At 44.2% G+C, this 17,217-nt stretch overlaps 1 protein-coding gene across 3 annotated transcripts in view; it reads left to right on the forward strand.

Annotated features, from left to right (window-relative positions):
• Positions 1–8,618: 8,618 nt before the first annotated feature.
• The window catches only part of ZMIZ1 (zinc finger MIZ-type containing 1), a 318,498-nt gene continuing 309,899 nt past the window's right edge, over positions 8,619–17,217 (forward strand). The window contains exons 1-2 of one of the 3 annotated variants that reach the window (XM_075841809.1): positions 8,619–8,807; positions 8,926–9,044. The gene's annotated coding sequence lies outside the window, so the exon portion shown is untranslated. The other 2 variants (XM_075841811.1, XM_075841810.1) reach the window with 2 other exon arrangements.

Consider the following 17,217-nt stretch of genomic DNA (forward strand, 5'->3'; position numbering starts at 1 on the left):
GGAAAACATAAAACCTTTACATATTTGGTATCCCCGTAATCGTGCCGACCCATAGAATAAAGTTAACATGTTATTTACGCTGCATAGTAAACGGCGTAAATTTATAACGTGAAAATTAATGCTGGAATAGCTGCTTATTTTCAATTCTCTCCTAAAATAAAGTTAATAAAAGTTAATCAATATATTGTAAGCATCTAAAAATGGTACAATTGCAAAATACAACTCGTCCCGCAAAAAACAAGCCCTTATACGGCGATGTCGACGGAATAAAAAAAAAGTTACGACTCTTGGAATGCGACTGTGAGAAAACAAAAAATAATCCTTGGTCATTAACGCGCAAAATGGCCCGGTCATTAAGGGGTTAAAATACAGCCTATATATGGTAAAAGTATGTTTATAGCGCATATTAAAGTTAACCAGTTCAGGACCGGGCTATTTTGCGCCTTCAGGACCAGACACCGTTTAGCCATTTTTAGCACGTGTTCGTTAAATGGCTATAACTTTTTTATTTGTTGGGCTAACGACGTGATTTTTGCGACGTTTTTTCCGTAGACAATGCAGGTTTCTTTTTTTTATCGTTTTTATACACACCTTTTTTGCTATTTTAGAATTTTTATACATAAAGTTTGAAAATAATAGTAAAAAAAAAAGCTTTTTTATGTTTCAGCTATTTTTTTTTTGGTAATAACATAGTTTTACCCTAAAATATACCTTTTATTTGTGATCGTCATTGTCTACCGTAAATTTTAATATATTACATGTCTATATTAGGGTAATTGGGTCAGCGCTAGCGTTACAGAAATGATTGGCAGGGGGAAAGTTTTTTTTTGGGGTGGGTATTTTATGTGTATTTATTATAAAAAAAAATTTGCACTTGACTTTACTATTTTTTTATTACTATGGTCTGTCCCTCAAAGGTCAAAAAAGACCTTTGGGGAACTTTATATATATTTTTTTCTTTCTTTTACACCATCTTTTCCACTGTAACTGGAGCTGCACAGCAGCCCCAGTTACAGGGGAAATCAGCCCTCTCATAGTGACGATTGCCACTAATAGGGCTGTGCTGGGTCTAGTAAGACCCAGCAGCAGCCTGCCACTAACGGCACCCGGTGATCATGTGACTGGTCGCCGCTGCTGCTGTCTCTATTCCTATACACAGCGTTCATTGAGCGCTGTGTACAAGTCATCAGAGAAGACAGAAGCAGCGAAAGCTGCTTCTATCCTCCCCTCAGGGTCCCCGGCAGTCACTGACAGCCAGAGACTCGACATTCAGCTGCCCGATAGCGCGGGCAGCAAGTTAAAACCTGAGCCGTAAAAAGTCTATGGCTAGGGTTTTAAGGACCCTGACCGCTGGCCGTAAAAACACAGCCAGCGGTCGGGAACCAGTTAAACATTAAATTTAAATTGACCTAAATATGAAAGCTCGAAACCTGCGTCAAATGTCCCCATTGTGTTGCGAGTCCTTACACTAACCAAACAAAACTAAAATAATTAAAACTAACTGGAAACACAAAATCAAACTTCACACATGGCATCTCTAGCGCATAGTACTGCTGCCAGGGCACACAAAATAATCCGCAAAGAATTCCTGGATTCAGAGTCCAGATGTTCCTGGTCTCAAGTGGCTCCAGTGGCCATGCGTTGTTCTACGTCACCATCACCTGTTGTATCATACATCCGTGTGAAGTTGTGCAGGATGACACAGGCATTGATGACGTGGTTCTCATTGTCCGGATCCATCTGGATTGTTGACATGAAAACTCTCCAGTTATTAGCGAGAACCATGCCTGGGAAAGAGGGGGTATAACATGGGTGGAGAGTCCAAAGGCCTCATCTGGCACTATGATAAATGGTGTCGGAGATCCTGAAGATCCGGGCAGTAGGCGGGGTTCTGGGACGGCTAGCTGGTTGTTTAGAAGCTGCTGACCCATTCTGGAAGATGCCAGCATCAGCAGTGCTACCAAAGGAACCAATGTCTACAATCACAAACCGGTATTGGCTGTCAGCCAAGGCCAACAGCACTACCGAGAAATACTGCTTGTAATTGTAGAATCGGGGACCCCGAGTGTGGCGGCTTCTTCACACGGATATGTTTCCTGTCCAGCGCCCCAATGCAATTGGGAAGTGAGCATTGTCCATGTACCCATCCGCAATTCGCATCCACTGTTCTGTCGTGGATTGTGGCATCACCGTGTCTTTAAGTCTCTGCCAGATGAACTCCGACGTGGGCCGGATAATTCCAGAAATGGTCGACATCCCCAGTAGAAATTCAAAGTGAAGGGACGCAAAAAAAAATTCCAGTCGCAAGGAATCTGAAGAAATAAAATAAAAACTAAATTAATGACACAAACTATTAACATTACTGCCCTGATTACGGGCCTCCTCAACTTCATCTGAGAGGTTACCTACAGTGCATTTAAAAATAGAAATGACATTACTATTTATTGGATAGGGTCTTTGTGGCCTTCACAACACTAGTTAGATTAGCAAGCTAACACATGTTGTAAAAGGGGGTATTTACTGTACTGATAGGTATATCATCACGGGGGAATTGCATCAGGCCATTTACCATAGTCCTAGCTGTATCAGGCTGAAACGGCAATTTTTTTTAAAAAGCCGACATTCTTACCTCAGGGTGACGATGAGCCGTTCCTCAGGGTGACGATGAGCCGTTCCTCAGGGTGACGATGAGCCGTTCCTCAGGTGAAATGCTGCACCGCATGTTCGTGTTCCGGAATGTTACACAGGTAAGCAGCTCCTCCAGCAGACGGCCAAAAGTTGCGACCGACATCCGACTGAAGGAATGAAATTTTGCCGGATGCAGTCGCAGGTCCTTATACAGGGTATGGAAGTGCCCTTTGGATGCACCTTGGGAGACAATGGGATGAACCCAAAGCCTCCTTCTCCTCCTAGATTCTTCCTCCACCATCTGGCGTTGCTCTCCATATGTGTGAGAGATCAGCCAGAACATAAGAAAATGGTCCATGGGTTTGGATGTCATGATTAAAAGCCAAAAAGTAGTCACAAAACCAAACTCACAAAGAAGAGGAATCAGACAAAGTTCTCTACGCTGTAAAAGCAACAGAAAATGGCGCTCATGTGAGTGTTTCCTGAGGGTTGGGACAAAATTGTGACAAAAGTCCTCCTTCAGTTTTTTCAGCCCTTGTATAATACGCATTACATACAGGTGACATATGTGCGCTAAACACGAACATGCAAACACACCACGGAGACACTCATGCGTGTAAAACGCAACGTATTTTGCGGACGTTAAACACACATGCGAGTGTGAATGTAGCCAAAGGTGAGTGTGTATGATTTTCGCGCGTAAAAAACTCTGCGTTTTTTTCTACATTTCATGTCCTTGTGTGTTGGGTATTGGCATCAATGTGCTTTGCGTGTGGCATGCGTTTTTCACGTCCGTGCCAGCACTTATTTTAAAATGTATTTCTCTGCTTTTCTATGTATTTGATGCATGAAACACGGACAGCACACGGATGTTGTCCGTGGTTTTCACGCACCCATAGACAAAAACGCACCAATATAGGACATGCAGTGAGTTTCACGCAACGGACACACGCTGCATGAAAACTCACGCATGTCTGAATAGCCCCAATGAAATGAATGGGTCCTTGTGCTGTGCGTTATTTCAATGCACAACACACGGACGAGTAGTACGCTCATCTGAATGAGCCCTTAAGGATAAATGCACATGTTGCGTAATTTGATGCGGAAAATCTGCATCATAACCGCAGGTATACGCACGTAATTCCGCAGCGGGAACCGCACCTAATGGTGCGTCTTTTGATGTGTTTTTAGGTGCATTTTTTACATTTGATGTGGAAATATGTGCGGTTTTATGCTGAGGATTTTGGTGCGTTTTTCTGTAAAACGCGTCAGATACAATTCACAAGCGGAAACGCAGGATACATTGACATGCTGCGGATTTTAAAATAGGCACCGCAGGTAAATTTACGTGCAGAAAAAAATCTGCACCATGTAGATGAGATTTCTTGAAATCTCATTTACTTTGCCGTAATATGCAGCGTGTGCATTCACCCTTAGGCCCCACGCACACGACCGTATTTTCCTTTATCCCGAAATACCGTCCGTAAATACGTTCTCATCTGTATTTGATCCGTATATACGGAAGGGTGTCCGTATTGCATCCACATCCGTATTCAATCTGTATATACGGAACAGTATAAAAAAAAAATAGGGGGGGGTGGAAATGATGTCATCAGCATGTTGCATAACAACGCTTCCGTAAATACGGACGGTATACGGATGCACATCCGTATACCATCCGTATTTACGGAAGCTCCCATAGACTTCTATGGTACTGTCCTTGCCGTAATTACGGACAATAGGACAGGTTCTATAATTTTTTCAGCACGGACACCCATCAGTAAAAATACTGAACGGTGTCCATGGCCAATAGAAATGAATGGGTCTGTAATTACTGATGAAAAATACAGTCGTGTGCATGGGGCCTTAGTATTTTAAAAGTTGTTTTATGGCTATGCTGTATTTAATATATATATTTTTTAGGTGGTACAAAACCTATGTCTTGGGGTTTGTGCCCCTGATATTTTTAGACCCTAGCAGCCAGGGCCGGCTCCAGGTTTATGTGGTCCCTTGGGCAACACAGACTGAGTGGGCCCCTTTCTGGGGGAACTCATGTCGGCAGTAAAATGGAAGAAAATTTCACTTTGTGCCCCCATATAGTAGTTAGGCCCTGATTAAGGCCTAATAAAGAAGTTAGGCCCCCAGTCTGTACCCCCATAAATGTAGTGCTCACTGTAGATAGTGCCACACAGCCCCCCTCCCAGGTAGTGTCACACAGCCCCCCTCCCAGGTAGTGCCACACAGCCCCTCCCAGGTAGTGCCACACAGCCCCCCTCCCAGATAGTGCCACACAGCCCCCTCCCAGGTAGTGCCACACAGCCTCCCTCCTTGGTAGTGCCACACAGTCCCTCTTCTAAGAAAGTGCCACACTTTCCCTCCTCTAATGTAGTGCCACACAGCCCCCCCTCCCATGTAGTGCCACACAGCCACCACTTTGAGGTAGTGCCGCACAGCCCCCTCCCAGGTAGTGCCACACAGCCCCCCTCCCATGTAGTGTCAAACAGCCCCCCATCCCAGGTAGTGCCACTCAGCCCCCCCTCCCATGTAGTGCCGCACAGGTCCCCCTTTCTGGTAGTGCCGCACAGCCCCATCCCAGGTAGTGCCACACAGCCCCCTTCCCAGGTAGTGCCATACAGCCTAAGTGCCATACAGCCCCCATCCCATATAGTGCCAAACAGCCTTCTCAGGTAGTGCCCCACTCTCTGGTAGTGCCACACAGCCCCCCCTCCCTGTACGTAGCGCCTTTGGGGCTCCCTCTAGGAGTGGAATCCTTAACCAGAGCATTGCCGACGCTGTGGCTGGTGATTCCGCTTCAGGGATTCCGCAGACCCGTAGTAGCCATTATGGATGCTACAGGGGTAGTTTCGCTGCCTCCTAGACAGGTGATCCCTCTAGAAGCGGAATCCCGTCGGCAACACTCTGGGCAGGGATTCCACTTCTGGAGGAGCCATGACAGCAGTGTCAGCACCCAGTGGCCCCCCCGAAGGGTAGTGGGCCCCAGCACTTGCCCGGGTTCGCTGGGTGATGACGCCGGCCCTGCTAGCAACGCCCCTGCCCACAGGTGCTATTGTTTAACATTTGCAGTGCTATTTTTCACACATACATTTATCATTTACTGCCATCTGATATATTTTATATATGGCAATTGTACAGAAAGGATACCACAATATTGACTTATATATATATATATATATATATAAAGCTACATTCACAGGACAGAGACAAATGTCAGTTCGTAGAACAATGTAGTTTTGTGGCTGTATTCACAATGTGAATAGTGGCCGTCAAAAAATAGGACATGTCCTATTTTTGGACGTTTTCACGTACAGGCGGCCCCATAGAACTCAATCGATCAGTTGTTAACGGCAGTTTTTTCAGGAATCAATCCTTGTGACGTCCGTTAAAAACTGGTCCTGGCCCTCACAAGAGGACTCATTGGGCACAGCACTACTTTAAGCGCTGAGCCCGGGCAACCCCGTGACGTTAGGGGCTTTGAGATGCTGGAATCCCCAGCCACTCCCATATATGAACAGTGATGTCAGGGGCTCCTCCTGGAGCGGAATCCCCGGCCAGAGCTTTGCCGACACTATCTAGTTTTTAATGGCCATTTTTTTCCACTGTCGTGTGAATGTAGTCTTAATTAAAGAGGCTCTGTCACCAGATTTTGCAGCCCCTATCTCCTATTGCAGCAGATAGGCGCTGCAATGTAGATAAGAGTAACGTTTTTATTTTTAAAAAACGAGCGTTTTTGGCCAAGTTATGACCATTTTCGTATTTATGCAAATGAGGCTTGCAAAAGTACAACTGGGCGTGTTGAAAAGTAAAAGTACAACTGGGCGTGTATTATGTGCGTACATCGGGGCGTTTTTACTACTTTTACTAGCTGGGCGTTCTGATGAGAAGTATCATCCACTTCTCTTCAGAACGCCCAGCTTCTGGCAGTGCAGATCTGTGTCGTCACTCACAGGTCCTGCATCGTGTCAGACGAGCCGGCACCAGAGGCTACAGATGATTCTGCAGCAGCATCGGTGTTTGCAGGTAAATCGATGTAGCTACTTACCTGCAAACGCTGATGCTGCTGCAGAATCAACTGTAGCCTCTGGTGCCGACACGATGCAGGACCTGTGAGTGACGTCACAGATCTGCACTGTCAGAAGCTGGGCGTTCTGAAGAGAAGTGGATGATACTTCTCATCAGAACGCCCAGCTAGTAAAAGTAGTAAACACGCCCCGATGTACGCACATAATACACGCCCACTTGGACTTTTACTTTTCAACACGCCCACTTGTACTTTTGCAAGCCTCATTTACATAAATACAAAAATGGTCATAACTTGGCCAAAAATGCTCGTTTTTTAAAAATAAAAACGTTACTGTAATCTACATTGCAGCGCCTATCTGCTGCAATAGCAGATAGGGGTTGCAAAATCTGGTGACAGAGCCTCTTTAAGTACTTCCTGACATCCGCCTTAGGGCTTGTTTACACGAGCGTGTTATTCGTCCGTGCAACGCGTGTGATTTTCGCGCGTGTCGTACGGACCTATAATAGTCTATGGGGCAGTTCAGACAGTGCGTGAGTCTGTTGCAAAAAACTCACGACATGTTCTATATTTGTGCGTTGTTCGTGCATCACGCACCCATTGAAGTCAATGGGTGTGTGAAAACCACGCATGCCGCACGGAAGCACTTCCGTGTGACGCGCGTGATTCGCGCAACAGCAGTAAAAAGTATGAATGAAAACAGAAAAGCACCACGTGCTACAAACATACAAAGTGTCATAATGATGGCGGCTGCGCGAAAATCACGCAGCCGCGCATCATATGATCATGACACACGGAGCTGTTAAGTGCCTTTTGCATGTTAAGTGCATGAGTTGCGCGTGGCGGCTGTACGTTACTATTGAAGGCCCCCAGGTCCGCCATCTTTGTGCGCCCTGACAGAAGGGTGGGCTTAATAGGAGCCTATAAAAATCACTATTAGGCCCCATGTCCGGAATTACGGGCCCATTCATTCCTATGGCCGACGGACACCTTCCCATATGTCAACGGGAAGGTGTCCGTGCCGTAGAAACCGGCGGAAAAAAATAGGACTTGTCCTATTTTCTTATTTTACGGACCATGACTTTATAATGGGAGAACAGCCGTAAAAACGGCCGGCTATCCGAGACTGGCCACGGCCGGCCGTGCCTGTAATTATGGGTCGTAGTTACGGGCACGGTCGTGTGCATGGGGCCTAAAACTCTAGTATTGCAGCATATTGTGCAGGCGATTCAAGTCCCCTTGCGGGACTAATAATAAAAAAAAGAAAATACAGTTAAATAAAGTTTTTTTTATACAAAATTTAAAAAAAAACTTTTCCTTTAAAAACTATTACATTTCTTTTTTAACATAACTGCCATTGTCGCGTCTGTAAAAGTCTGAACTATTACAATATAACTTTATTTAACCTGCAAAGTGAATGGAGTAACAAAAAAACAAAAAAAAAAGGAAAACCGCCAGAATCGCTGTTTTTGGTCACCTAAAAAAAAAAAGGAAAATCCGGCAGAATCGCTGTTTTTGGTCACCTCATGTCCCGCAACAAACAAAAATGGAAAAAAAAGTGATCAAGAAGTCGCATGTGCCCCAAAACTATACCAATAAAAACCTACAGAAAACAAAATTAAATTAACACTACGTTTTTAGCGCACGGTGCACGCGATGAAAACGAAACCCGAAAAAAAATTGAGTAATCACGTTTTATTTTCCCATTCCACCCCACAAATAATTTGTTTCTCCGTCTCTCATTATAAACGGTGGCGTAAAAAAAAACAAAAAACGACAACTCGTACCGCAAAAGACAAGTCGGAAAAATAAAAAAAAGTTACGGCCTGTGGAAAAGGTGAGGTAAAAAAAAACAAAAAAGGGGAAAAAAACAGGAAAAACGCCTGCTACCCGAAGGGGTTAAGTGCGGCCGCCGGGCTCCGGAGGGCCGGGCGCCGCCTGCTCTTTGCACGTAGGGTGTCGTTTCCTTATAGAGGGGGGTTTATTCTATCTATTACACCGCCGGGCCTGAGGTGGCAGCGGACGGGAGTGTGTGCAGCGCGGTGGCGGCGAGCTCCGGTCCGCTGGTGTACTCGTCCTCCTCCGGCTCCAGTCACAGAGCGCACGCACAGCCGGGTTTTCCCGCCCACCGGCAGGCATGGTAATAGAATAGGCTCTGTAATCTGACACTTCAACTTACTGTGCTCCCTGCTAGTTGATTCACTTACTCACCCACTAACACTGTGCTCCTTTTACTGTCTGTGGGCTAAAAAAAAAAGGGACGGAAAGCGCCAGGACTAAGGGGGAGGAAGTGCCAGTGCCAGGCTGAGATGTACCCACCGCACCCGGGGATATTGTGCATGTGCTGACTGGGCTGCCCGCTCTCCTGCCTTCAGCGGTAAGTTTCCTCTTTCCTCACACCTCAATCACAAACAATGGATCCTGGAAGGATCGCGGAGGATCCTGTGGAAGGAAGAACACGTTGTCTGGGTGGTAGTGGGCATGTTGGGCATTCATCGCACCAGTCTATGCTGCCATAGGTAAAGTTGCCACTGGCTTCCTGTATCGATTTTTTTTGGCTCTTTGTTGTGATGCGATGAGTGCAAATGATTGTGAGCTCAGTGGGCAAGAACCCCCCTCCCCCTCCTGGAAGATAAGTCATTAACCTCTACTGTGCTGGAGGCTTAGCAATAAATCAGGAGGTGATACAATGTATCGATCACTATTGCGCAGCTTTATTTCCTCTCCTGGTATGTGATGGTGAGGTCTGCCGGCCTCTTTGTCCTTATTTTTTTTATATTGTTGTTGTTTACACCGTTATTGATGTCTAATGTGTTTCCGGATATGATGGTTTTGCTGCACTAAAGGCTGCTCAGGTGCAGATCGGAAGCACAAGCTGCGATATTTGTATGTACAGATGTCCCAGTGAACTAGCACAAGACAAGGAGAAGGGATTTGAATAGGAACTCTGCTTTCTTAGCCCTGGGAAGGGGGAGGGAGTGCTAGTGCTATCAGTGTGTGATTTAGCTGCCTCCAGAAATGCTCCTTTTAAAACACTTAAGGAATGTGTATACTGTGTCCCCTCCTAACGTGGATATATTGTCTATTGTCAATGGAGAAAAAGCCTGGGGGGGGGGGGGGATGTGGCATCCAAACTTTGTTGTAAACTGAACTAAAAGTTTAGGGGGAGAAAATCAAGTCTCCTCGGCCTTCACTTTCTAACTTTTCTCCTACTAAACCAGCTGATGGTTACTGTTGTATGTCCTGAGAACCCTCCCCTAATGTCTGCACTCACTGCAGCCTGAATTTGTTTAACCCTGTGTGCCCTGGGAAACCATTCACTAAAATGCTGCAATTAGCATTCTCCCTCCAACCATTCCAATACAGGGATTTTTTCCAAGTTCATAGCGGTAGTTATTAAGTCCATGATATGGCTACTATGTATGTGGTCTGGGCCGCTACATTGTTTGGCTAGCTGGATGATGGCAATGAGTGATGGTCTGTGGGGCTTCTATGGATGGAAGAGCTCGGAGCAATATGCATGACTTTATCTTATTAGAGCGCTGCTGAATCACCTTCTTCTATTATCTTCATTTTCTTTTGAGGAAGGCAGTAAAGCAGTTGTTTAATGTTATTGTATTTGTTTTCTATTTATTTATTTTTATTATAAATTCATAATATTGTTTATTCTAGTAGTTTTTTTTTTTAGGATTCCTCAAGTCATTTGTCTTCTAGAAAGTGCTTAATATTTATTAGAAATATTTTTCTGTATTTTGTATTTCTTTGTATATTATTATTATTTTATTTATTATTAGTATACAATTTGCTCAGTTGATATTATGCAGAAACCAAACTATTATCTGGCTTTGGGTTAACCTTTACCTACACGCTCCTTGCTTGCGGGGCGATGATATACAGTGCCACCATGAGACTGCATTACCGGCTGGTTGGGCAGAGTGGATTTTCTTGTGCTTCAGTTCATAATTTGCAAACGGCTTAATGGTGCTATGGTGCCAAAGGAATTGCTTTTCTCCTTTTACTCGGGCAGACCTCGGTGTGGCTGGTGTTCGGACTGCTTTTTCAAAGCCTTGACATGAGAAAGGAGGATTTAACTTGGCAGCCTGAACAAATGCTCTTTCAGAGATTTCCTAAGAGATGGTACGAGAGCGGGGAAGGAGAATAACCAAGTATAGTTTTAAAAAAATATATATATATGAGATGGTATCTACGCAAGTGGTGTGATAGGAAATGGACATTGAACACTGAATAGTCCGCTGGGTCCTTCAGAAGTAGAAGGTACTTGTAATATAGTTGTGTTTTATATAGGATGTGAGCGTCTACTATTCTATAGTTCTGTTTTTACTTTTATTTTTAAGCAAATTGACTCTGAAACTGATGTTTCCCATTCAATCCGGAACGTTCTGCTTGGTTGTAATAGTGATTTGGTACTCCATGGCTTTTTAGATGTTGTGCTGGCATCAAAATGCACTTGACCCTACAAAAAGTAATTTAATAAAAATTTGGGGTTCCCCTTGTTTCCAGTGAGTGTGACTTCCTATCTAACTGCACATGGACAATCCATCTATCTGCTTTTATGGGATTAAGTGTAGTCGGATCACTAGCTGTATTGTTTTTACGTTCACATAGAGCCGTGTTCACACCACGTTTGGAAGATAAACCTGACGTATGCATATACTGATGGTGTCTATAGGACGTACATTTGTCATAAAGTCTACTACTACTACCATACCAATGGACCTCAATGGTAAGTCACAGCCAGCTGTGCCTAATAACCACCTATTTATTTCTTTATTTAATTTAAAACAAAAGAAACCTATATATATATTAGCTCAAGTGTATGGCCCATACGTGATGTAAACAGAGATGGCCTTGTAGATGTTTTTGGTAATTTTACTAGTTTTAATTATGGTTACGATTTTTTTTTTTTTAGCCGGCCATGAGTTTCCACACTATTTGCTGAAAAGGCTCTATGGGGTTTTTCCTACCCCCATTCAGGGTTGGCAGACAGGTTTTGGTGCGGTGCCTTTTTGGAGGCTGGGGTGTTTTTGTTTTATTGTGGCATCAATCTTCTGTAGGGAAGGGGGAGGAGAGACTGGTGTTCGCTGAGCACTGATTCAGGTTTATGAATGACAGAAGACTTGTGCTGACCCTTTTTTTTTCCCCCCCTTGTGTTCAAGACTAGGATGTTGAAACACCAGCCTCCAGACAAAAGGCACATTGAGCAGCAAGGTCTGCAGCAGAGCACGTGTGACTCGGAGGCTGAATAGGGGGGTTAACTGAATTTAGCAATGTGTTCCCCTGTTTTAATATGCTGTGGAGGAGTAAAGAAGCCTAATAACTCATCTGCATGGAGTGACCAACCCGATCGTGCACTGGTATTTCTTTACAATCCTATCATGGATATTTGGAGGGAAAGGGCATTTCCTTGTGTAAAACATGTAAGAATCTTACATTTTTCTTAAAAGTTTACATTTGAGGAAAACCATGTTCTGCTTCTTGTACGGTTTTCATGGGATTCGGTGTCTTATGGACCAGTCGTCAATGGCGTTGACTTGTTTAAAAATATAAAAATAAAAAAAAGTAATACTCTGTTAGGAAATATTACATAATTCAGAATTTTGGCGGTCCGATTGATGTCAATAGAATTGTAATTTTTCATTTCCCCTGAGGGGGAGCTGCAGGGATATTGAACACTTGCTGCCAGGTTACAGCTAAACACTGGGGTCCCTAAAGCAAAACACCCCAGTGATCTTCTTACCATTAGGGGACTTCTCTATAAGGGGTAGTCCAAAGGGGACACTAAGACGCCAACAAATTAGTAGGTAAGACATTCTTCAGAGTTGAAATGAACTTGAAATCACTAAATAGTAAACATATAAGAATTTTAAGGAGCTATTTGTCCAGCTCTGTTTGGGTTGGCATCATTTTACATGTATATTTCATATCATTAACTTAGCGCCAGAAGGTCTCTGCTAGTTTGACATATCTGCTATAGGGTTGTCACCATAACAGAATTTGGACTTCGATACCGATACTTTTTACCAACAAATAATAATAAAAAAAAGTTCTTCCACTTTCTGATGTGAGGCGCGATGAATTTTGAACCTCCATGTGCCGCACATTAATAGTAATTAATCCCATCATGTTTCTCAGTCATAATGGACAACATTGGGTTAATGTGGGAGGTACATGATGGGGTTAATTACTAATAATGTCAGGCACATGGAGGTTCAAAATTCATAACACCTCGTGCCTCACAAGTGAAAGAAAGCAGTTTTTTATTTTTTTACAGCGTACACATAATAAATGACGCTATAATTTTTGTTGTGCCGTTTATTACGGTCGCGCCGATACCGAATGTGTATAGTTCATGTATTAACACTTTTATTTTCATGTTTATTGTATTTTTTTTTTTACATTTTATTTAACATTACTTTTATTTTTTTACTTTTCTGTTTTTAAAGGGTGACTAAACCTTCAACAAACTTCTGACATGTCATAGTGAAGTTTTGATCAGTGGGGGTTTGAGCAGTGAGAGCCCCACCGATCGCTAGAACGAAGCTTCATTTCTGATCGACTTTTCCTGGAAAGCCGATGTAGCGGTGTACGGTTTCGTAGACTTTCTATTGAGTCCGTACATCGGCTTTCCGAGAAAAGCCGATCAGAAACCAAGCGGCTCACATGAGCGCTCCTGTCGCTTCGTTCTAGCAATCGTTGGGGGGGTCTCAGAAGTTTTTATCAATGACATGTCAGAAGTTTGTTAAAGGTTTAATTACCCTTTAAACTTTATTGCATCCTCATTCAAGAGAATAGCTATGGAGTTCAGAGGTTTCTCTGATCTCCGCCGTTAGGGTCTGTTCACACGACAGCGTCCGTAACGGCCGAAATTACGGGGCTGTTTTCAAGAGAAAACAGCCCCGTCATTTCAGCCGTAACGGCATGTGCAGGCGCTTGAACGCCGCGTCCATTACGGACGTAATTGGCGCTGCTTTTCATTGGAGTCAATGAATAACGGCTCCAATTACGCCCCAAGAAGTGACATGACACTTCTTTGATGCGGGCGTCTATTTACGCACCGTCTTTTGACAGCGGCGCGTAAATATACGCCTCGTGTGAACAGACAAACGTCAGCCCATTGCTTTCAATGGGCAGATGTTTGCCAACGCTATTGAGGCGCATTTTCGGACGTAATTCGAGGCGTAAAATGCCCGAATTACGTCCGTAAATAGTGTGTGTGAACATACCCTTAGAGTGGGGCTGTGTAATACAGCCATTGACCTGCTCCAGACAACAAGTGTGCGAGCGCGGTCAGCATGATGTGATACGGCCAGCGCTACACTGAGCGCCATCCCCCGAAGACAGAACACTGTGGGTGCGCTGCAAAACACCCCCATGATCTGTCTTCAGTTCCTCCGCTCGTTAGTGCAGCGCCGTCTGCATTACCTCAAGCTGACTGCATGCGCGCACACACACCAGGAGCAGGGCAATGGCTGTGTTACACAGCCACAGCCCCTCGCTGACTACATTTATGTGTTACAATACTAAGCTATGCGGCCGCACAGCTTGGTATCGAAATACATGAATTAACGGTATTAAACAGTTTGCGGGTGAACGGCATCGAAATAGTATCGCTAATTCGAAGCATCGTACAACCCTAATCTGCTTTTAAAACCAGCCCTTTTCTGTGTTTTTGATGATTTTTTTTTTTTTTTTTTTTTCATGGCATTTTTAACTTCATCTTTGTGCAGCCAAATGTTACATTAAGGCCCCATGCACACGAACGTGCTTTTGTGTCCGCAATTCCCCCAAAAATCCACAGGTGAATTGAGGTCCCATTCATTTCTATGGGCCCGTGCACACGTCCGTGGTTTCCACGGTCCGTGCATTGCCGCAGAGCCTGGACTACAAAAAGAACGGACATGTCTTATTACAGCCGTGTTTTGCGGTCCAGGCTCATAGAAAATAATGTACGCGACCATGTACACGGCCAGCGATTTGCGGGCAGCCCGCGGGTGACTCTCCGCTGCCGGCCGACCCGAAAATTACGGCCGTGCACATGGCTACGGTTGTGTGCATGAGGCCTAGAGTCTTTAGTAAATTATAAAAAGAACTACATACACTTCATTTGTGTTTGTGGTGTTTCTGTGGCCGTTTTATGGTCCGTTTAAAATCATGTGCATAATGAAAAATGGATGTTACATTTTTATTCTGGCATTTTAAAACGCCAGAAAATACCTTTGTGTGAAGGAAGCCTCCCTCAGCTAGGAGAAATAGGAATACATTTTTTAATCTGTTTTACATTTTAGTCCTAGAGTTCCCAAGTACCCCATAAGCTCTGAGGCATGTATATTGGGGCCTATAAAAAGTCTGTATAGTTTTTGTGGTTGTAGGACATGGTTAATATTTTGTTACTAATGTATAAGATGGTCATATAAATTACATTAAACAGGTGTCCCCAAATTAAACATTTATGGCATATCCATGGGGCACGCCATAAATGTCTGATCGGTGTGGGTCCCAGAGTAGGGATACACATGTGTCTCCAGAACACGCAACCATTATCCCACCTGGTGACCCCCATTCTAGAGATTGGTGCGGGTCCCTTAGCTGGGACACTCGTCTATCAGGATGTGGATATGCCCCCAATATTTAAGGTGAGAATACCCCTATAAGAACAACTGAGCGTGTAGGTGTTGAAGCATTTGATCAGGCCTGGTGGAAGGCAGAGTTAACATGTCGCAGATATTTTAATATTGGATTTTACCCTTTGCAATTCAAAAGGGTGAGATTTGCGTTCAGTCCGCAACATGTGAACTCCGCACTAGGCTACATTCACACAAACATGGGGAAACTCGGCCGTGAAAAACGTCCGAGGTGCCCCTGTGCGGGTTCCGTTTTCACGGATCCCCATAGACTATGGAGGGATACGTGATACGTGAAAACGGAACATAATAGGACATGTTTTATTTTTCAACGGACCCTTCACACAGTCCGTTGAAAAAACGGCCGTGTGGACGGCCCCATTGAATTACATAGTTCCGTGTGACGGCCGTTGTTTTAACGGACGTCATACGGATGTAAAATACGCTTCTGTGAATCAGACCTTATTGTGCGGTGCGTGAAAAAGACTTGAAACGTTTTTCGGCCGCACATGATTGCAGTGTGCGTGAGCCCTTATTATTGTGTCGAAGGTAATGTGTTCAACAGACTGCATGCTAGCACAGTGGATTTTAGTGGTACAGGTGTGAATTCTTGGATTATCTACGTTCCCCACTCCAATTCCTAATTTTGTATTAAGACTATGCTCACATCTGCGTTCCGTAATGGAGCCCTGACTGGCACAAACTGAAACCATAGGTTTCCATTACCATTGATTTCAATGGTGACTAATCCGGCGCCAATCGTTTCAGTTTGTCTCCGTTGTGCAAGGGTTCCGTCAATTTGACTGGGATGAATACTGTAGTCGACTGCGCTACTGCTTCCGGCAAAACGACGGATCCGGTGCACAAAAGAGACAAACTGACACCGGCTCCATCACCATTGAAATCAATGAGGTTTCCGTCTGCGTCAGTTTGTGTCTGCTCCGGGTACATTTCTTTCACCCTACCGTACTCTAGCTTGTTTTCTATTAAGGCTGACATTTGAAACGCCAGTATTAAAAAACAAAACAAAAAAAACACATACCCCCCCCCCCCCAATATGTATTTATAGACTGGAGGTTGTCAAATTAATGTAAACTTTAAAAGCCAGGTAAACTTCTCCAGAAACTCCAAGAACTTAATGGGGTATTCTCAGAATTTACCCATCGTGAGAACGGTGGTCTTGAACCCCCAGGTTCTCCTAACTGCTTAACCTATCGTAATGTGTGTCTGTTTCTGGCTATTGACTTCTTTATCTCTAATTCTAAATTTTGCCTAAGATAGTGGGTGGAGCCTAACTGCTATCATGTCTGCCAATCACAGCACACGCAGGGAAGAGAACAGCCGCTCCCCAAACTTTTTGTAGCACAACCTCAGAAACCGCAGCAATATGAAGGACATTATACAGCAGTAATGAGCAGTCAAGCTGTGAATCCAGATATAACACTGAGGGTATGTTCACACGGCAACGCCAATTACGTCTGAAATTACGGACGTAATTGGAGCTGGTTTTCTTTGGAGTCAATGAAGAACGGCTCCAATTACGTCCCAAGAAGTGACATGCACTTGTTTGAGGCGGGCGTCTTTTTACGTGCCGTCTTTTGACCATGGCGCCCGTCTGCACAGAACACCGTAAGACCCATTGAATTCAATGGGCAGATGTTTGCAGACGGTTTTGAGACATTTTTTCAGCTGTGTTTCGAGGCGTAAAATGCCTGAATTACGTCCGTAAATAGGGTGTGGGAACATACCCTTAATGTGCGGTCATATGTGGTGTATTTGCCTTATATTTTTACGCTGCATAATACTTTACAATGTAAGCCTATGAAAAAAAATATACTGCAACGCTAAAAATTGAGAAATTTGTTTGATTTGCAGTACAGTTTTCCGCAGCGTATTTCTGCCTCTCTC

The sequence above is a fragment of the Rhinoderma darwinii genome, chromosome 11 (genome assembly GCF_050947455.1).
Source record: "Rhinoderma darwinii isolate aRhiDar2 chromosome 11, aRhiDar2.hap1, whole genome shotgun sequence".
NCBI lineage: Eukaryota > Metazoa > Chordata > Amphibia > Anura > Rhinodermatidae > Rhinoderma > Rhinoderma darwinii.